Source organism: Haliotis rufescens, unplaced genomic scaffold (genome assembly GCF_023055435.1).
Source record: "Haliotis rufescens isolate VD_foot unplaced genomic scaffold, xgHalRufe1.0.p SCAF_14, whole genome shotgun sequence".
NCBI lineage: Eukaryota > Metazoa > Mollusca > Gastropoda > Lepetellida > Haliotidae > Haliotis > Haliotis rufescens.
This window is the reverse complement of record NW_025963824.1, coordinates 8,279,661-8,300,096: the sequence shown is the minus strand read 5'-3', so window position 1 is coordinate 8,300,096 and position 20,436 is coordinate 8,279,661. Positions and strand designations below refer to the sequence as shown.

The window sequence follows — 20,436 nt, the reverse complement described above, 5'->3', positions numbered from 1 at the left end:
AACCATTACTCCAAAATTGTAACTATTAACACGCCAAAATGTAACTATTACACCCAAATTGTAACTATTACACCAAAATTGTAACCATTACGTCAAAATTGTAACTATTACACCAAAGTTGTAACTATTACACCAAAATTGTAACTATTACGTCAAAATTGTAACTATTACACCAAAATTGTAACTATTACACCAAAATTGTAACTATTACGCCAAAATTGTAACTATTACACCAAAATTGTAACCATTACTCCAAAATTGTAACTATTAACACGCCAAAATTGTAACTATTAACACGCCAAAATGTAACTATTACACCAAAATTGTAACTATTACACCAAAATTGTAACCATTACGCCAAAATTGTAACTATTACGCCAAAATTGTAACTATTACACCAAAATTGTAACTATTACGCCAAAATTGTAACTATTACGTCAAAATTGTAACCATTACTCCAAAATTGTAACTATTAACACGCCAAAATTGTAACTATTAACACGCCAAAATGTAACTATTACACCAAAATTGTAACTATTACACCAAAATTGTAACTATTACACCAAATTTGTAACTGTTACACCAAAATTGTAACTATTACACCAAAATTGTAACTATTATTACGCCAAAATTGTAACTATTACACCAAAATTGTAACTATTACACCAAAATTGTAACTATTACGCCAAAATTGTAACTATTACACCAAAATTGTAACTATTACACCAAATTTGTAACTGTTACACCAAAATTGTAACTATTACGCCAAAATTGTAACTATTACACCAAAATTGTAACTATTATTACGCCAAAATTGTAACTATTACGCCAAAATTGTAACTATTACGCCAAAATTGTAACTATTTACGCCAAAATTGTAACCATTACTCCAAAATTGTAACTATTAACACGCCAAAATTGTAACTATTAACACGCCAAAATGTAACTATTACACCAAAATTGTAACTATTACGCCAAAATTGTAACTATTACGTCAAAATTGTAACCATTACTCCAAAATTGTAACTATTAACACGCCAAAATTGTAACTATTAACACGCCAAAATGTAACTATTACACCAAAATTGTAACTATTACACCAAAATTGTAACTATTACACCAAATTTGTAACTGTTACACCAAAATTGTAACTATTACACCAAAATTGTAACTATTATTACGCCAAAATTGTAACTATTACACCAAAATTGTAACTATTACACCAAAATTGTAACTATTACGCCAAAATTGTAACTATTACACCAAAATTGTAACTATTACACCAAATTTGTAACTGTTACACCAAAATTGTAACTATTACGCCAAAATTGTAACTATTACACCAAAATTGTAACTATTATTACGCCAAAATTGTAACTATTACGCCAAAATTGTAACTATTACGCCAAAATTGTAACTATTTACGCCAAAATTGTAACTATTACACCAAAATTGTAACTGTTACACCAAAATTGTAACTGTTACACCAAAATTGTAACTATTACACCAAAATTGTAACTATTACACCAAAATTGTAACTATTATTACGCCAAAATTGTAACTATTACACCAAAATTGTCACTTTTACACCAAAATTGTAACTATTATTACGCCAAAATTGTAACTATTACACCAAAATTGTATCGGTTGGCATCTCTGTGTACAGATGTACAGATGAAATGGTCTGAAGGTAGCTGAAGCCCGACACGTAAAACAATCATGCATACACAATTCTTTATTTATTATACCTCAAAGTAAGAGCAGAACTACTTATGAGCCTGTATTACGTCAGTCAAAATCCAAGATGGTTGTTACTGACCTAATATGAGACCGTTTTCCATCAGTAACAGCCATTTTGGATTTTCCAACACCCGGCTCACATATTTCACAGGAAAATTCTGATGCAAAAAATTGTTATTCGAAACCTTTTGGGGTTTTAATATCATTAATTGTGATGCGCAAAGACATTCATTTTTAACCAAACCACCATAATTAATGATATCCCTGGTATTCTATGGCCGTAGTGAATGCTGTTGTCAAACTTTGTGGTCTATCACAGAATCATGAATTCCAGACAGGTTATATTTTACAATTTTGTGGAAAGAGAATTAGAAGGTTAATCAATATCTTCCAGAATTGTTTGTAAATCTCAACAAATTCATCTAAAACAGGACCTGCATCATACTCTACACATGAACCACCATACTGTCTTATAAACTCATCACTAGGATATCGCGATAACTTGTCTGCTTTAAAATTGTCTGTTCCCTTAATGTGTTTACATACCAGGGTGAAGTGGTGTAATTTTTCTTCCTTCTTGATTAATTCTAATATCAATGTTTGAGCTATACTTATCTTTTGCCCTTCCTTTCCATTAATTATATTGACAGTACACATATTGTCACAGTATGCCCAAACCATCTTACCATACCATAGTGGACCCAAAAGTTTGACAATAACATAAATGGCTAACATTTCTAAAACATTGATATGAAAGTATAATCCCATTTTAAAGAGATGACTGATAATGTGGTATGTGAAGCCATCATACAAGAAGCCCCCAAGCCCCGGAGCTGTCAGTTGTCCTGGAATTACAAGATTTCCTTGAATCGGTGGATTTCCCGAAGCTGTCGGTAGTCCTGGATATACAAGATCTCCTGGGAAACCCAGAATTCCAGAAGGTCTGGGATGTATAGCTTTAGGGCAATAATATCTGTTTGTGCACGCATCTGAGAAAAAAATAGTTTTATCATTATCAAAAGCATTTCTGCTGCTTCCATCATCACGGCTAACATCATCTGTTGAACCGAGTTCTCTTGATTTATCACAAAAGTTGCGAACAATTGCTTCATCCTGAACGAAGTATCTGAAACATACAACATACACAGGCTTCAGACACAAACAGATGAGAAAATCATTATCGATCATAAGGCCAGAACAATTACTACTTTTACGCTCCCTCTCCCTAAAAGACATGAGGGAAAAAGAAAAGATTTTCAGGTAAAAGATTCATTGACTTCATTTGTAACTGCATTCACACTTTTACCATATTCACCCATCCTCACGAAGAATGTACAATTTCAAATTTAACCTGTCGCTTATAACCACTGGCCGTATATTTTGCATTAAATAAACTTGACAGAGAAGGTAAATGTTGGGACTGGTATTGGGAAAGATATTACACTGACATTTTGGTTGCTTTCCAAACCATATTTTTGCAGCATCGGTCATAATAGCAACATTTTAGTATAATGTGATTGTCGCTTTTAATATCATTCATGAAACGATTGTGATTGGTTAAATGTCCTTATGTTTAAGCAAGTTATTCTTGGATTTTCAGTACCTCTGATATATCATGCACTAGAATGCCTTTTTTAATGACAAAATTATGCTTGTTAAAAACGTGTCGCCAGTTTTCAGATAAGCTACGTTACTTTATTTCTGTTTGAAACAGCAACTGTCATTTTGAGATATAAAAACAAAATAATTGTTCATAAGACACCACGAGTACACACGTTGGTGAGCCAAAGTGGTGACAGGCATCCTGTAATGTGTATAAGCACTTAATATCACGAAAATAGCACCATTTTTGAGAGTTGAGAGTTGAGTTAAGCTTGTAAGCTACGTTACTGCCGTAAATATATTCCACAGGTGTTGATGGTGTTTTATAGATTGTGATGTAAGCTGCGTGATGTAAGCTATGTGATGTAAGCTACGTGACATCTTGAAATAAAAAAGGGAGTTAACTACAGCAGAGACCATATAATAGAGGGACAGCCCTCTAGCCTATGCGCAAAACCATCAGTGCTACGGCTTGTACTGCTCAGCCTGTCCGGAAGCGAGCAGAAACGTGTTCACTGCAGTCATCGTTGTCGCCTTTTTTCCCATACAAAAGATATATTTCACAATACATAATTACACTCATGTATTTCTTAACATTGTTAACATTACAACTGAGATTTGTTGGTGCCCTAAAGCATGTCGTTGTCACTGTATTTGATGACTGTGATCACACTTTGTCTTTGTCCGAGAGAACAAAATGGCGCACATGTAAAATCGGCAAAAGTGCAGATTTTGATTTTCAATAATGGCTTCTAATTCGCAATGAAAGTCCTTGGTTACCTAGGTGTATAAAAAGGAGATATGTTAAAAATTGGCTTGGTGCCATTAACAAATTTAGGGCGGATGCAAAATTTCAGATTTTGACTCCAGAAATGGGACTAAATCTGAATTTTCCCGAAATAATTACACCCCAACTCTTAATTTTTGCATGCTTTCAGACGAATGTGTTCCTATTATCGGTCCTGAATAAAAAAGTTTTACATTCATCACGATTTCCCCTTTGGCTTTGTGCCAAAGTTATTAAGGTACGATCGGTAGGTTTTTTTGTATGATTTTTGGCGCAAGGCCATATTTTACGTCACATATTTTAAGTTAAATTACCATATAGCAGACGACATAACATCCCTTTGTCTGTGATTATCAACCACATATATCGTTTGAAACATTCTACAAAGTGACTTATATTGTATGATATAAGAATTGTTTTTGTAAGACGCATATTTTTTTGCCATTGATTTCGCCATTTGTTCGTAAGTTTAATTTTGTTTCGCACATATACTACATACTACAATACTACATATTTGTTATCTTCTGTAGATTTTGACTGATTTAATCATGACTACATTTAATCAATTATTTATTTTATGCCGTGTAAATATTGATTATGAGCTATATGATGTGGGCCTAAACCCAATCATAATAATGTAAATATGATGAAGGTACTAGTTACTTGTGTATTTACACAATAATGAAAACATCATACAAAAATAAAAATCTGTTACATGAAATATATGTATTATAAAATGATCATTTGCTTTGTAAATGCCAAGAAAGAAGAAGGATTATATCGGCAGTCGTCGGGAGAGAAGTTCGAGACAACAAGGTCGAAGGTGTCATTCAGTAAAATAAATAGATGGTCTATTGTCCTTTTTCTATGAACAATACATTTACATATGTCAGAGTTTGTGATGTTTTGTTTTGTTTTAATAGTTATAGTTGCATGCCTCGTTCAAGGTTAGAGTTTAAAGTTAGTTTTCTATTCATATCTGATCAATGAAAAACAATGATGAAACAATTTTGAAAACTACAAACGTTACTACAGTTTACGATATACTAGTATATATCTGGTATCATGATCGTTGAAGCTATATTGTTACCTGAAATACCTAATTATTTGTATGCTGAAATATGAAACTAATCGGGTAATATTAAATAACAATTGTAAAATTACAATCATCCTCTTTACTTTGGAATTTAACAGTAGCCTCCCTTTGAAATAAACTTACCTCGCTCCGGCAAACCCCATTATCACTGCTTGCCCCAAACTGGCATTAACCAATAACATTTGATTCCTTCGAAGCACATTGTCGGACACATCGAATATTCATTGAACAACGCTCGTAGTTTAATGTGTAGTATAATTCATTGGAACTATTAGCATTACAAAATAGTAGCGAATTTACATGAAATAAAAACATTAATATGGCGTCATTTGTTTCTGGCTAATAGTAAAGCATTTACACCAGTCGGTGATCATGCATTTTTGCAAGTAAATCTAGTCTGGACTTATTATAAGATATGAAGTTAATCTGGAGATATATTTTGTGAACATCGGGAATATGGTGATATGTTACAAATGTCTTCCCTGCTTCTGGATGAGTTTTATTTACACTTCCCGAGTTCCTGTGCAATTTACCGGATCATAGCACTGGACAAAATATCATCCATTCCAAAAAATCCAAAACTTGGAAATACCACCATTCCAATTGGAAATATGACCATTCCAATATTTGGAAAGGTCATATTTCCAAGCTTGGATTTGTTTGGAAATGTTTGGAAATGTTTGGATACAACATGTCATAATCATATCTGTTAAAAGTTGTACAACTTTTGACCTTATGTGAGATTAGTAATGACATGAAAGTAAATAATTAAGAGTATTTTGGCACTATGTACCACGAAAAGACCAAATCATGAGCAAATTTAACTAAAAGAAATTCTCTCATTTAAGTGGCTACTCTTTATATTTAATTTCTTATCTTCCTTGTCTATAATCATATGACATTGACTTTGAACTTTGAACAATTAAACAAATATTTTGTTTTCCCATACCGCCTTACGGTTGTCGTAGAACAAAGACCGTTTCGAGAATAAAGAGGGCCTCATTATTATAATTTGAACTAATATACATATGTACATAATAGTACTAGGTATAAATGAATTTTGATAAGTGTTCGTACAAGAATATGAACTTCGAATTATCTCGGAATTATGCGCAACACATAGGGCTGAACATTTTATAATTGTTCTGGAACTATCTGAAGGTAATTCAAAACAGGGAACCAGATTTCGTCAAATGAATCATCTAGCCAGGAATGCAACGATTTAAATGCTGACAAAATGAATAAACATATCTGGAACAGAGTAGACTGTTCATGTGGACAATTATATGCTACGTCTATTGCCAATGAAGTTTATCACCCCATGTTATAGCATTTATTTCATATAAAAGATAGAAACCAAATAAATGGGACAATTAGTTGTTATGAATTAGCTTTACCTCTGTGACATATCACACAACTAAATGTGAATATGTTTATCAAATAATCAATTACAGTTATTAACCTAGTGTCCTTATTTATACACAATTGAATTACGTATTGGGGTACAATATAAAATACACATATACACGGAATGATTTCTTATTTTGTCAATTTAATCATAACCCAAATCATACAAATCAAAGTGTGAAAGTAGTGACTAACTTTATGATCAAGGGTACAAATACTCAATTGTATCTATTAATCCTAATAGTATAACAATAAACCCTGTGTATATACTGAGCATATTTAGATACATCCGGATCTACGACCGCAGCCATATAATCAATCAAGGAAAGTATATTAGATTGAATTACAAATGTGCTATCACTTAAACAAAATTTTCCGTTATCCACGTAAGCCTAAACCTGGGAGAAATAAAGTTCTGTTCTGTTCTGAAGACGCCGTCATAATTAGTTGGCGCCAGTCTAGACTGTCCAATCAACGTGAATATACAAACCGTGATGTTACTTGACCAGTTGATGACACCTGTCAAACTCAAAGTGCCCCTGGTCCTCCACCCACCATGTGTAATACTTTAGCGTACTTGATTGTTTTGCAGTTATATCACTGTTAGGCTGAGTGATGAGAGAATACATTTTGTTTGTTTTTGTTAACGATCGTTTCCATTTTCAACGTGGTAACCTTATAAGTGGCTAACTTTTTTATCATGATGAAATGAAACATATTAAAATAATCAGAGGGACTGACGATCGCATTTTTCGCATAAATGTCATGCTCGCATTAATTTCATGATTTACTGAAGATAGATTTGAACATTTCTGAGCAACGATCATGTTTGGGTAAGGGAAGTAATCTTGTCTCCGCTTGCAATTGGATTCAGTTCCGAGATCGCAGCTTGACTGTTCGGTACGGCCGAAAGGCGGCATCCATGTTGTTCACGCTCCGCTGATGACGGGGCCTCATTTGTCTGTATTCTGCTTATGAGCTGGGATGCGCATGAAACACGGGTGTCAAAACGAATATATTTACCAATTATATGTACGGTCAATTAGCCAGTCCAAGAGACAATACCCTGGTTCTACCACCTTTAGGTGTAATTACGTCGCATGCCCCTGGTTCACGGTTCGTCTGATCTCCCGTCATAAAACCACGATGTTTATTTACCTGGAGCCTCCGACAGCGCCGACTTCCTGCGTACATGTACGTACATGGCAAAAAATGATTTGACAGTTGTTTGACGGAATCAATCAATAATTATTGACACGGTGATGTAATTAAAATCTGTCACTATTCACAACTCCTATTTTTATTTTTCTATTGTTCAGCTGTATTTTCGACCAGTTTTATATGTATAAAAAAATCTTCCTTTGTATTTATAAACCAAACCTAAAAACATTATATAAGAACAATTGTGTTTTTAAAACGTAAGTTTTCTATTAAAACAACCATGCAAGTAAGATTTCAGCCGTAATATTACTTTAGTCACTCCACAGATTACACATCTTATATGCTGCAAACGTAGCGAATGTAATGCTACTACGTCACAGCTGCCTCAGTAATTAAGGGCTGGAATGTTTTTGTGAAGGCAGTTAGAGCAGACGAATTTTCCCCCTCGCTGTATAAAGGCGGACGCTAACCATATATGTGTATTTTTACTGTTTTTGGCTTGATTTGATATTCCTTTGGTGAAAACAAATGTTCAATTGTGAAAGCAAACCCTTTTCCCCTGAACGTTAAAAGACAGCTGACTTTGTTTTTGTCTGAAATATCAACGTTTGGAGTCGTATATATATTCGAAAATCCATATTATGGTTAATATTTATAATATAATATGGACAATGGTAAAATTCGTTATCACAGTTTAAGTGCTATTCACAAACGTATGTAAATCTACTTCGTGATGAATGAAGCATTGCAATAAATGTATGCATCTGATTCTTCATTTGTTCTGTATTCTTTGACGAGAATGAGTTTCGTTAATGATGATCACTCTCACAGACTTTTTGATAAGAGGATAGGACTTTAATTGGAGAATAGTTATGAAAAATATATATATAAGTATAGGCGGTCCGTGCACATGTGGTGAAACTGATACCTCATTGATTTGCTAATCGGGACTTGGAAATCATAGTCTGTCATTAAATTGATTTTAAAATATATGGTTTTGACTGTAGTACGTCCTTACATCATAATATTATGTTGTAAACAACTTATCTTATCTTATGTTAAGTAAAACAATTATTGATAACTTCCTGAATTCCAATTGTTCAATGAACAGAATTATTCACAGCTCTGGCGTGAGACAACAATAAATTAGATGTTACCAAAGAGTGTCCATTTTATGATCTTAGGCACATGTCGGCGCACTTACATGTGAGCCGTCTAGACGACTGTCTGTTTTGTAATTAAATGGCAGCTGCCATCCAGCCGAATACTTAATCTTGAGACCTATTAGTTGTCTCATAATTAACCAAAACATAAGCCCAAGAAACCAAACTCTAGCTTGCAAACACCCCTTACTCACCCCAATATCCCAAAGAATAACTAACTACCTCAATGAACACCAAACTCAAAATCTTAAACAAAACTGCAAAAAATCAAATACTTCACCTCTAAACTCAAAAGAGACACAACGCTAGCTAACCAAATAAATAAACAAACCGACCCAAACATAGCTAAAACCACCACACTTGCATACATACACGAAAATTGGCCAAATTGGTGTCACATATACACTGACGGATCTTCAGACCCGATCTCCAACCACACAGGCTTCGGAGTCCAAACCACACAACCAGTTATATCCACACAATCTTACCGACTCCCTAACAACCAATCTATATTCACGGCCGAACTTATGGGCATGGCCTCAGCCCTGCATAACCAACAATCTAAAAACAACAATAAAATCCTAATTCTCACCGACTCCCTTAGTGGACTACAAGCCCTCCAAAACAAAAATACCAAAAACCGACCTAAATTAATAAACCAAATACTTAAAAGCTCCAACGACCTAACAAAAGCAGGCAAACAAATAACCTTCTTGTAGATCCCCGCCCACGTAGGAATTTACGGCAACGAAAGCGCCGATAAAGCAGCTAAATTATCTCTTACAATACCAAAAATAAGCCTAAACCTACCCATCTCAAAATCAGAAATTAAAAGTGTAAACAAACAGAAAATAACCAAAAAATGGCATAATCAATATCAAAACTCAAATAGCCAAATCAAAAAAGTGCTCCGAAAACCACTAGCCAAACCTAAAATCCTACACCCCTCTAAAAAAATTGACAGAGTAATTACAAAACTCCAAACAGGACACAGGAACCTAAATAACCACCTAAAAAACTTAAAAGACACACCACAGGCAACTGCCCCAACTGAAAACAACCCGAAACCACAGAACACGCACTCATCCACTGCACCCACTACCAAACACACAGAACCACTCTACAAACCACCCTCAATCTAAATAAGGTTCCTACTCTAGATGAAATACTAAACCCTCAAAATAAACTAGAAATTCCTAATCAAAACAGACCTAATTAAGCGCATCTAAAAACTAATTAATCTACCAATCCAAAATACAATAAACATACAAACACCCACCTCACCCGGCTCCCTTAGTTCCCTCCTCCACCCACCTCGGCATTTATTCCAAATTTAAAAATCTCAAAAGTCAATATAAGCAACCCCTAAAAGCCCCCTCTTGTGTTGCACACACCACTTTCACCCTTCTCGGAATACACTAAATGGTCCGGCCAGGCCCGTGTGAGAAATACGCTGCAGTCGGAAAGCGCACGTTAAATCTTCTATATCAGTCAGTAGTTGTCTCAGCACTACACAATCAGCAATCTAAAAAACAAAAACAAAATCCTCATCCTAACCGACTCCCTCAGTGGACTACAAGCCCTCAAAAATAGAACACTAAAAACCACCCCAAACTAATAAATCAAATACTCAATAGCTCAAACAACTTAACTAGGGCAGCTAAACAAATAGAGTTCATTTGGACCCCCACCCACGTAGGAATGTTTGGAAATGAAAAGGCAGATAAAGCAGCAAAATTATCCCTTTAACTCCCAGAAATAATCTTAAACTTACCCAGCTCAAAATCAGAAATCAAAAGTCTCACTAAACAAAAATCAACAAAAAATGGCAAAATATATACCAAAACTTAAATAGCCAAATCAGGAAAGTACTAAAAAAAAAACTAAATAAACCAAAAATACTACACCCATCCAAAACTACAAACAGGCCGCACCAAACTAAATAATCACCGTAAAATAGCTAATCTACACACAACAGGAAACTGCCCACATTGCAAACAACAAGAAACACCAGAACACGTACTCATTCACTGCACACACTACCAAACACACCGAACAACACTACAGACCACCCTAAATCTTAAAACCGGACTTACACTAGAATCAATCCTAAATCCATAAAATAAATTAGAAAAATTCAAAGTCTTAGGTTTATACCTAATTAAAACAGGACTAATTCGTCGCATTTAAACCCCAAATAAAATAATAAAACCAAAACTACCTTATCTAACAACCACCCAACACACACAGCTCCCTTAGTTCGTCCCACTCTTGGCATTCTTTCCAAATCTCAAAATTACAAAATTACTATATAAGCAACCCCTAAAGCCCCTAATTCATAGTCTTTTTTTTGGTTCAAATTACTGATAAAACATATTTTAACTTGTTCCTTCTAACCATATTTCCAAAGATTTCCAAACAATTCCAAACCATTCCAAACCATTCCAAGTCATTCCAAACATTTCCAGTGTTGGAAATTTGTTTGGAAATGTTGCCATTCCAATTTTGGATTTTTTGGAAAGATCGATCTTTCCAAGCTTTGGAAAGTTTGGAATGAGCGATCTTTCCAAAGCATTCCAACGTTCATTCCAAATTGGAATGGACGCTATTTGGTCTTGTGTAGTTTTCTGTGGCGTTCGTAGTATATTTGGTATATTTGTTTATTTATAATAGTTAACAATTGCAGCATAAAATGAGATATATTAGCTGATTTTTAAAACAAATGGAATACATTATAAAATACTTTTGATATCAGAACGGCTTTTCCTTCACACGGCCCGAAAACTTACGCTTGTGGACAGACGTCATATTTTCATTTCCTATCTTTTTCTTTGAGTGAAACCTTTTAGGAGGTATTTACCAACGGCTTAGTAGCGGTAACATCACTGTCATTCTATTTAGACCAAGAGTCATCCGAAACCAACCCCTGGTCGAAGAGTGGGAATTCTTCAAGTGGCATATCTAGGTCCAAGACGAAATCGTCCCAGTGAATGAAGTCGTCCATGGCTGTGGTGAATGTAAATTGAAATAAATGTCCCGGAAGACACACATGTTCAGCAAATAATTTGCAGCCAACTGACATGTGCTAATGAGAGATATCATAAAAAAATCTTTGTAATCCGCTAAGAGACGTCGTTTATTGGATTGTCGCTGGTCGTAGTTGGAGAAATCTCGGCTAAGGGAATTAACTCTTACCCCGGATATTATGTGATATTGTTTACGTGGTTACCAGAATGGTCAGTCGTGAATGTCTGCGCATCTATTGCGCATCTGCAGCGGTACAGAGAGGTTAACAGCAGGGTGTCGGGGTGTATCAGTTACATGCCAGACCGTAGCGCTGATGCTTTATGATAAACTGTTGGTGAGGACTACAGGAACATTAAGTCTACAGTTCATGCCAACACAGAAAAGGCATCAGCAGGATAATTCCTACCAATAAGCAGTTGTTCCCCTTGTTTACCATGTTTCCAGTCAAAACAGGTGATTTCAAGACAGGACAAAACAGTGTACGTTTTTACAGAATTTCTGAATGAAAAAGGTGACAATATGTATATATTTTTCTTTTGAAAGATTAATAGGTCAGAATTTACATAAAATCAAGCATTAATGAAATATAAATCACTTGCTTTTTTTATGTTTTTTAGTGTTATGGTGCATGGCAGTGATGATATGTTTGTTGCTTGAATAAACAATACTAATGTTTTGAAGGCCATTGACACCAAAATTCACATGATCTAAAAGGAAATCAATAGATTTGTTGATCAAGTTTTCTCTCCAGATAAATAATTTTCCAATAGTAATTCAGTATATACAGTTTTTAGAATGTTTGATGTTTATTACCAGTGGTAACATAGCTTACACATTTTCTGTGAAGAACATTTTTTTTACATGATCTGTGTTATTATGTGTTTGTTTCCTAGGTGGCAAATGTAATGATGACAGTTTACACTGAAGAGTAAATACTTAGTCCTTGTTAGTCTTGCTGAAATCACAATATTCGTGCAGGTAACGTAGATTACAATTTACGTAACGTAGATTACTATAATCATTTCAGAGCAATTTCTGATGTTGTATTTTACTGTTAGCATTAGTTTGACTATTGAGGTACAAAATATTTCCAGAATGTGTGAACAAAAATACCATCTATGTCATTTAAACACAATGATGTAGTTTAATTTATAGAATATTCTTAATTCAAATTAAAAATCAGGAAGATTTTCTTTGATATTATTAGATTTTGGTTTTTTTAAAAAGGTTTTGACTTTAAAAGTTCTTTATGTTTCTTAAGAAGACAGTAACAAGAAATGATTACATTACTGAGACTTTAACTTTTCTAGTTTCCAAACTGCAATTGTACATTCTTCGTGAGAATGGGTGATTTCACTTTGTAATTTTATTCTCTTGCTTTTAAGTTGGTTAAAATCTTAGTCGTATCTGTAAAACCAATCATGAAATTTGTGTGGGGTATTCATGTTAAACTGCGGCATGGTATCTCGGTGGGCTAGCACTATAAATTGGCATCAGTCTGGACTAGTACAAGCAGCCACACCCACCCACGTGCATATAAGTGCAATAATCTTGGACGCAACGTTAAACCCCATTTCACCTCACCTATTATTTCGAAATGGCTAAAAGGTGACAGATAATGAGTGATTAAATTGGTCTTAGCTTTAAAGGATTAAACAAGTAAAATAGAGGCCCATCTCTGATCTTTAAAAATTCTTCATGAGATAATAATGCCATCCTTACCGATCAGAGCGCCGGGAACCTGTCAACAAAAATACAATGATAGTTGTTCTTAGTACATTATGCTTATAAGATGAACATTAAAGAAATAACTTTAAGGAGTACATGAATCAGTTGGGTTTAACACCACTTTAAACAGTATTCCAGTCATATCACGGCGTGTCAGCTTGATGTGGGAGGAAAGTGATGCAGGTCTCAGACTTTTACCACTTTGGTGAAATTCATGAGCACGGGTATGGTGACAAACCTAGAAACATAATCAGGGCTAACTGTGATTTTAACCCATGATCAAAGTGCCCAGACTTTATGTTAGAACAAAGTGACACATATGATATATTGGGCGTGAAGTTCTAATGTATAAACAAAATACTTTCTTCATAGGATTAACCAATAATAAAATACAGAAGAAATTAAGAAGAATATCACATTGCCTCTTGTGTCTGCTCAGGTCTTGTGTGTGTGTGTGTGTGGAAGATTATATGGACTTTTGGGCTTGTGAGCCAATTAACTCTAAGGGGGCACTGATCTACAGGAATGGCCCGGGTCTGGTTGTTGCCTTTATTGTATTTTCCATTGAGTACCCGGATTATATACCAGAAATCTTGACTAGTTTGTGACCTATGACAGAAGGCGCATTTGTCACTTGTACTGATAGTATAAGATCGTATCATGACATTGATCAACAAAGTAAAAATAATAGTTTTGTCTTGGAAATAATAAGGAACTGTAGGTTTCTTTGGTGACAAAGTTTTGAAAGGTCACTTGCTTGGTATTGTGCGATTTTTGTTTACACTATTTTGATGTATTTTAACACAAACTAAATATTTCATCTGAGTGTTGCTTATTTGATCGCGACTATATGTCATAGTCAATGTGTAAAAGACAATTTATTAAATGCCTAAATATTCAGTATTTTACAAACTGACTGAAATATCTGTCCATTTATCTTATTATGATGACAAATTCCAAACATTTTGATCTTTAATTTCATATCCCAGTGACATAAAAATGACCGGATTTAAAGTACATTTCTATAATTTTATCTAATCCTGACTCATACTTATTGCTTTTCACTTCTCATTTCTGATAGTGGAAACTTCCTGAACTGTGGGATTGAAAATGACATTGACGTGATAGTTCATGTTCTTACAACATTCAATCATATTGTTGAAGTGAGAATTTTCCCGCCTTTGTACAAGGAAGAGCTGTATGATTTTTCCTTTTTACGGAAACAACTCTTAATATATAGTTGACAGAGAAAACGACTTCTGTTGAAAATCTAAAACTTTAGCTATAGTGTTATTACAACCCAAATACAGGATTATTGAAATTATGCAACAGAGGTAGTATTCTTAGAATTATGAACAATGATAACTATTGTTTTGATTTTGAAATCCCAGAATATAAAATGGTCAGCCTTTTGAGTGATGAATGACTTACCTTGAATGGCTGGAGTTCCACTATGTGTGACTTTCTCATTCTCAACTGGTACCTTTGTATCACCTGAAACCAAGATATTTTCAACTGTTAGTTACATGTTACAAGGCCATGATACATCTGATAGTGACAGTGTTCACCAACTATTCATCACTTGCAATATGTTTTTCTAAGAGGGTAAATATATGAAACACTTTTGTCTTCCTTTTGAAAAGTTAAGTGGACTATTACTCACCAGTGGTGTGGCTTGTGACAAGTTGTTGCCTGTCCTGATTGGATGGGTTCTCACTCTCTGAAAAAGGTAATGTGTGACTGTTAGGCTATGTATAGTGGTATGTTTCTGGTTCTGATTGGCAACATTGTGCCTTTTCTTTTCCTTTTTCACTTTATCAATTTTTTAAACTACATTTTTATGACATTAGCATTCTTCTGAAACTTTCAGTTGTCTCTGATATCCAAATGCCCCTTTTCAAGCTATTCTTAAAGGGGCTCTAATCTCTGGCTTCTACCCGGCTGTATAACCCTAACCCACTTTGGCTCACTAGCTGGGGTAAGTCGATTTGCTGACTACCTTTTTGTATGACATCGCAGCAAGAGCATAAGGACCAGTTACCAAAAAAAATCCATGAAAATATTAATCGAAAATCATTGATTGATTCATCACTGTTATCTTGCACAGTGGATTTGCCAAAAGTATGTGTTTATATATGTAGTTTTACTAAAGCAGACGGAATACACCCATATTTGGGCGTGAAGTTCTAATGTGAAAACAACCTACTTTCTTTAAAGGATTAACCTATAATAAAATACAGAAAATGCCTCTTGTGTCTGCACAGGTCACGTGTGTATGTGGAAGATAATATGGACTTTTTGGCTTATGAGCCATTTAGGAATCACTCCAATTAACTCTAAGGGGGCACTGATCTGAATCAATGGCCCAGGTCTGGTTGTTGCCTTTATTGTATTTTCCATTGAGTACCCGGATGATATACCAGAAATCTTGACTAGCTTATGACCTGTGACAGTAAGTGCATGTGTCGCTTTTACTGATAGAATTAGGGCGTATCACCACATTGATCAACAAAATAAAAATATAGTTTTGTCTTGGAAATAATAAGGAAATGTAGGTATCTTTGGTGACAAAGTTTTGAAAGGTCACTTGCTTGGTATTGTGCGATTTTTGTTTACACCAGGAGTCCGGAAAATTTAAAATCCCAATCGGACATTTGCATTTAGGCCACGCCCCCTTCAAATAGCGTATTTTAGTACAACTTTTCACACACATTACAAGTTTACGTATTCATAATATGATGAATTATGAATTGTTTCAATTTAAATTGTTTAATTCACCGGACAATTAATAACAAATAATATCATTTTAGATTTACATGGAAAAAATACGTTTGTTTCTGTTATAATAACGATCTGTTAACGTAGTGATCGGTCTAGTTAATATTCATGAGTTATATTCATGAGTCTGCTCAAGTGTACGCGTTGTGACATTTGGATCGAGACTATTATCCCATATTTGGTTATCACGTGACCTCACGGGAAAAGTTTTTTTTAAACTAAAGATTTTTTTAAAAACAAGACAGATTATTTAATCACAAATACTAAAATATCGTTGATAGCAATAGTTATTTGAATACTTTTTTCATCTGTACTTAATTATTGACCATAAACAAATTGGATATCGATCGTCCGAGAAAGCAAAATGGCGGTCAATCAAGATTCAATATACGACTAGCTACTGAAAACAATAAAATCTGCAAATCCTCATAGTATGTCAACCAAGTGAAAGTCGTTAGCCACGACTTACAAAATGATCGTCCAGACTTTGAGGGTTTGGCAGATCCGCTCGACTGATCTGCATCGGTCGACTGCCTGTCGTCACGCTTTCGCTTCTTGTCTGAGGTTACGTATCGTAGCATTGTGAGGATTATGAGGTACATCGATGATGCAAGGTAATAATGTACAGTTGTAAACACCTTTCACTCAAATTAACAAGATGTTCTCAGTAATTAATCCTCGATTAATCAGTGTCAACTCAGTTTATTGCCTATTACAGTGATTGACAGATTGGACTATCATGTAGGTACGATGTATTTACAGCAATCAAAACAAACAAAGCTTGTCAGTGTAGTTAATCTTCATTGTGTTGCAACTGCAGACAGAAACTGCTCAGTCCTAACTGTTGATCATGTCCGGTCAAAATTTAAGAATATCCGGACAATACTTTTTAAAATGTCCGGTAAGCAATATTTTAAAACGGACATTTGAGATTCCCAATCGGACATGTCCGGCGCATATGACGGTTTCCGGACCCCTGGTTTACACTATTTTGAGTTATTTTAACACTAACTAAATATTTCACCTGAGCATAGGTTATATTATCGTGTGTATATGTCATAGTCAATGTGTAAAAGACAATTTATTAAATGCCTAAATATTCAGTATTTTACAAACTGACTGAAATATCTATCCATTTATTTTATTATGATGAGAATTCCAAACATTTTGAGCTTTAATTTCATAACCCAGTGACTGAAAATGACCGGATTTAAAGAACATTTCTATAATTTTATCTAATCCTGACTCATACTTATTGCTTTTCACTTCTCATTTCTTGACAGAGAAAACGACTTCTGTTGAAAATCTAAAAATTTAGCTATAGTGTTATTACAACCCAAATACAGGATTATTGAAATTATGCAACAGAGGTAGTATTCTTAGAATTATGAACAATGATAACTATTCCTTTGATTTTGAAATCCCAGAATATAAAATGGTCAGCCTTTTGAGTGATGAATGACTTACCTTGAGCGCCTCGAAATAGACTCTTTCGGGACATCTCACTTAGGTTAAATTGTTCGTTTGTATTATCTGAAACCAAGATATTTACAACTGTTAGTTATTTGAATACCATATGTTGATTTCAATATTTATAAACAGTTTTCCGTCATCTTCCTGTATCCAGGCTTTGTAGGAAAACTTGCAGACACCTTCGAGTATGTTGTTTCGTGACTTTTGGATAAAAACACCAGCATGTCCACATTGTCACTACAGAGGGAAGCCCTCTGAGCAGTCACAACATCCCCGGCTGTTGAAAAGACCCTCTCACTAGCCACACTTGAGCCCAAACATTAGATTTTAGATGACTTGGGGCTGGTGACAGCACGTTGTCTGCCATGCTTTCAAAGGGAGGTCACTCTAATCTATTTCTTTTTATCCCCCGCCGCGCGAAAGCGCGAAGCGGGGGATATAGTATTCACGACCGTCTGTACGTACGTCCGTACGTCCCACCTGTTTGTTGCCGCGATATCTCAAGAACTAAACACTGGATTGTCTTCATATTTGGAACTATGGTGTATATACAGACTCCGCAGACACCAGTCGGTTTTGGTGACCTTGACCCCATTTTCAAGGTCACAGCAGGCATATCTGCTTTTGGAGTTGGAAAACGGTGTTGCCGCGATATCTCAAGAACTAAACACTGGATTGTCTTCATATTTGGAACTATGGTGTATATACAGACTCCGCAGACACCAGTCGGTTTTGGTGACCTTGATCCCATTTTCAAGGTCACAGCAGGCAAATCTGCTTTTGGAGTTGGAAAACGGTGTTGCCGCGATATCTCAAGAACTAAACACTGGATTGTCTTCATATTTGGAACTATGGTGTATATACAGACACCGCAGACACCAGTCGGTTTTGGTGACCTTGACCCCATTTTCAAGGTCACAGCAGGCAAATCTGCTTTTGGAGTTAGAAAACGGTGTTGCCGCGATATCTCAAGAACTAATCGCTGGATTGTCTTCATATTTGGAACTATAGTGTATATACAGACACCGCATACACCTGTCAGATTTGGTGACCTTGACCCCATTTTCAAGGTCAAAGCAGGCAAATCTGTTTTTGGAGTTGGAAAACGGTGTTGCCACAATATCTCAAGAACTAATCGCTGGATTGTCTTCATATTTGGTACTATGGTGTACAGGCGGGGGATATTTCGTCACTCTGTGACAAATACTTGTTCAAGTGACAGTCATCAGTTTCAAACAAATGCATTTTTGGACATTTTCACTTCGTTGATATGAACGCAGTTCTTCTATTTTTTTCACCATTTTTGGACATTTTAAATTTATAACAAAAATTGAGTTGAACCGAATTAAAATCTAGACATTGTAGATTGAAGATCGAATCGAGACTACAAGTACGGGTTCTCAGTGCACCGAACCGAACCTTTGCAGCCCTAGTAGTACATGGATAATACGAATGACACTACCATGTTGTCATCAATGTATCCTGGTATAACCCTACACCCATGTATTTGTTGTCAATCACTTTATGTTACCGGTATAATTAGTGGTAGCTCCACTCATAATACCTGACAAAGGTTCCCATTTGGCTTTTCTTTTGTCTGGGGTAATTATTCTATCTAAATCCAGGTTTGAAGCTGATGTGAAGTGTATGTTTTGTTTGACATTGCAGCAAGAGCGTAAGGACCAGTTACAAAAAAAACATCCATGAAAATATTAATCAAAAATTGTTAATTGATTAATCACTGTTATCTTGAATAGCATATTGTTGATTTGCATGTTGTCGTTTCACAACAATTTTCTGAATGATTATGTTCAAAGTAGTCAGGGGTGAAACGTGACTACCGTCCCATTCTGACTACTGTGGGAAGGGAGGCTTTTCATTCAGAGATGCATTCAATGGTAACCGACATTTTGAATACTGTGTTTGTGATCAGGCCATGTGGCTCAGTGATCTTTGTATTGGTGTCGTTAATCTTCTTATACTTGAGAATAAGAATCACGATACACTGTACAACCAGCTAATCAAGTTACCTAATGTATCAGTTAATGTTTAGCTATCAGGCTCTATTATCTGTATGTAATAACTATGCTCCGCTTTATCACATCGACTCCTTCACTTGGATGAAAGAACTCTTCTCAATAACAATGTATTGTAAAGTAAAAAACATTGAATGTTCAGTGTGAGGAAAATACAGTTTCTCGTACCTGATTGTTGTCTGGATGACACTGGATGAGACAGGGAAAGAAAATGTTGACTAACTTTCACGGCTTGTCTTCATAAACACGTGGTGATCTTCTGCGCAGTAATGATTTCATCATGTCCGGAAACTTATAACTTACGCACAAAAATTATTCTTTTTACCCATTGAAAATATACTCACACATGTTTTTAATCCCTTTGGGTATTTATAACTTTCTTTGGGTATAAACATTTGAAAAAATGACGGAGGTGAATAACATCTCACAAATCTCATA

The 20,436-nt window shown here is 35.1% G+C and overlaps 1 protein-coding gene and 1 long non-coding RNA gene across 2 annotated transcripts in view; one reads left to right on the top strand and one right to left on the bottom strand.

Annotated features, from left to right (window-relative positions):
- Positions 1-20,436, top strand: part of LOC124128027 (NAD(P)H-hydrate epimerase-like) — a 257,930-nt gene that overhangs the window by 226,310 nt on the left and 11,184 nt on the right. The gene's annotated exons all lie outside the window — the stretch shown is intronic.
- On the bottom strand, positions 15,141-20,394 carry LOC124128028. The gene is made up of 4 exons (XR_006860103.2): positions 20,167-20,394; positions 17,957-18,022; positions 15,375-15,431; positions 15,141-15,205 (listed from the first exon to the last, which is right to left on the bottom strand). It is a non-coding gene; the product is annotated as an uncharacterized LOC124128028 (long non-coding RNA).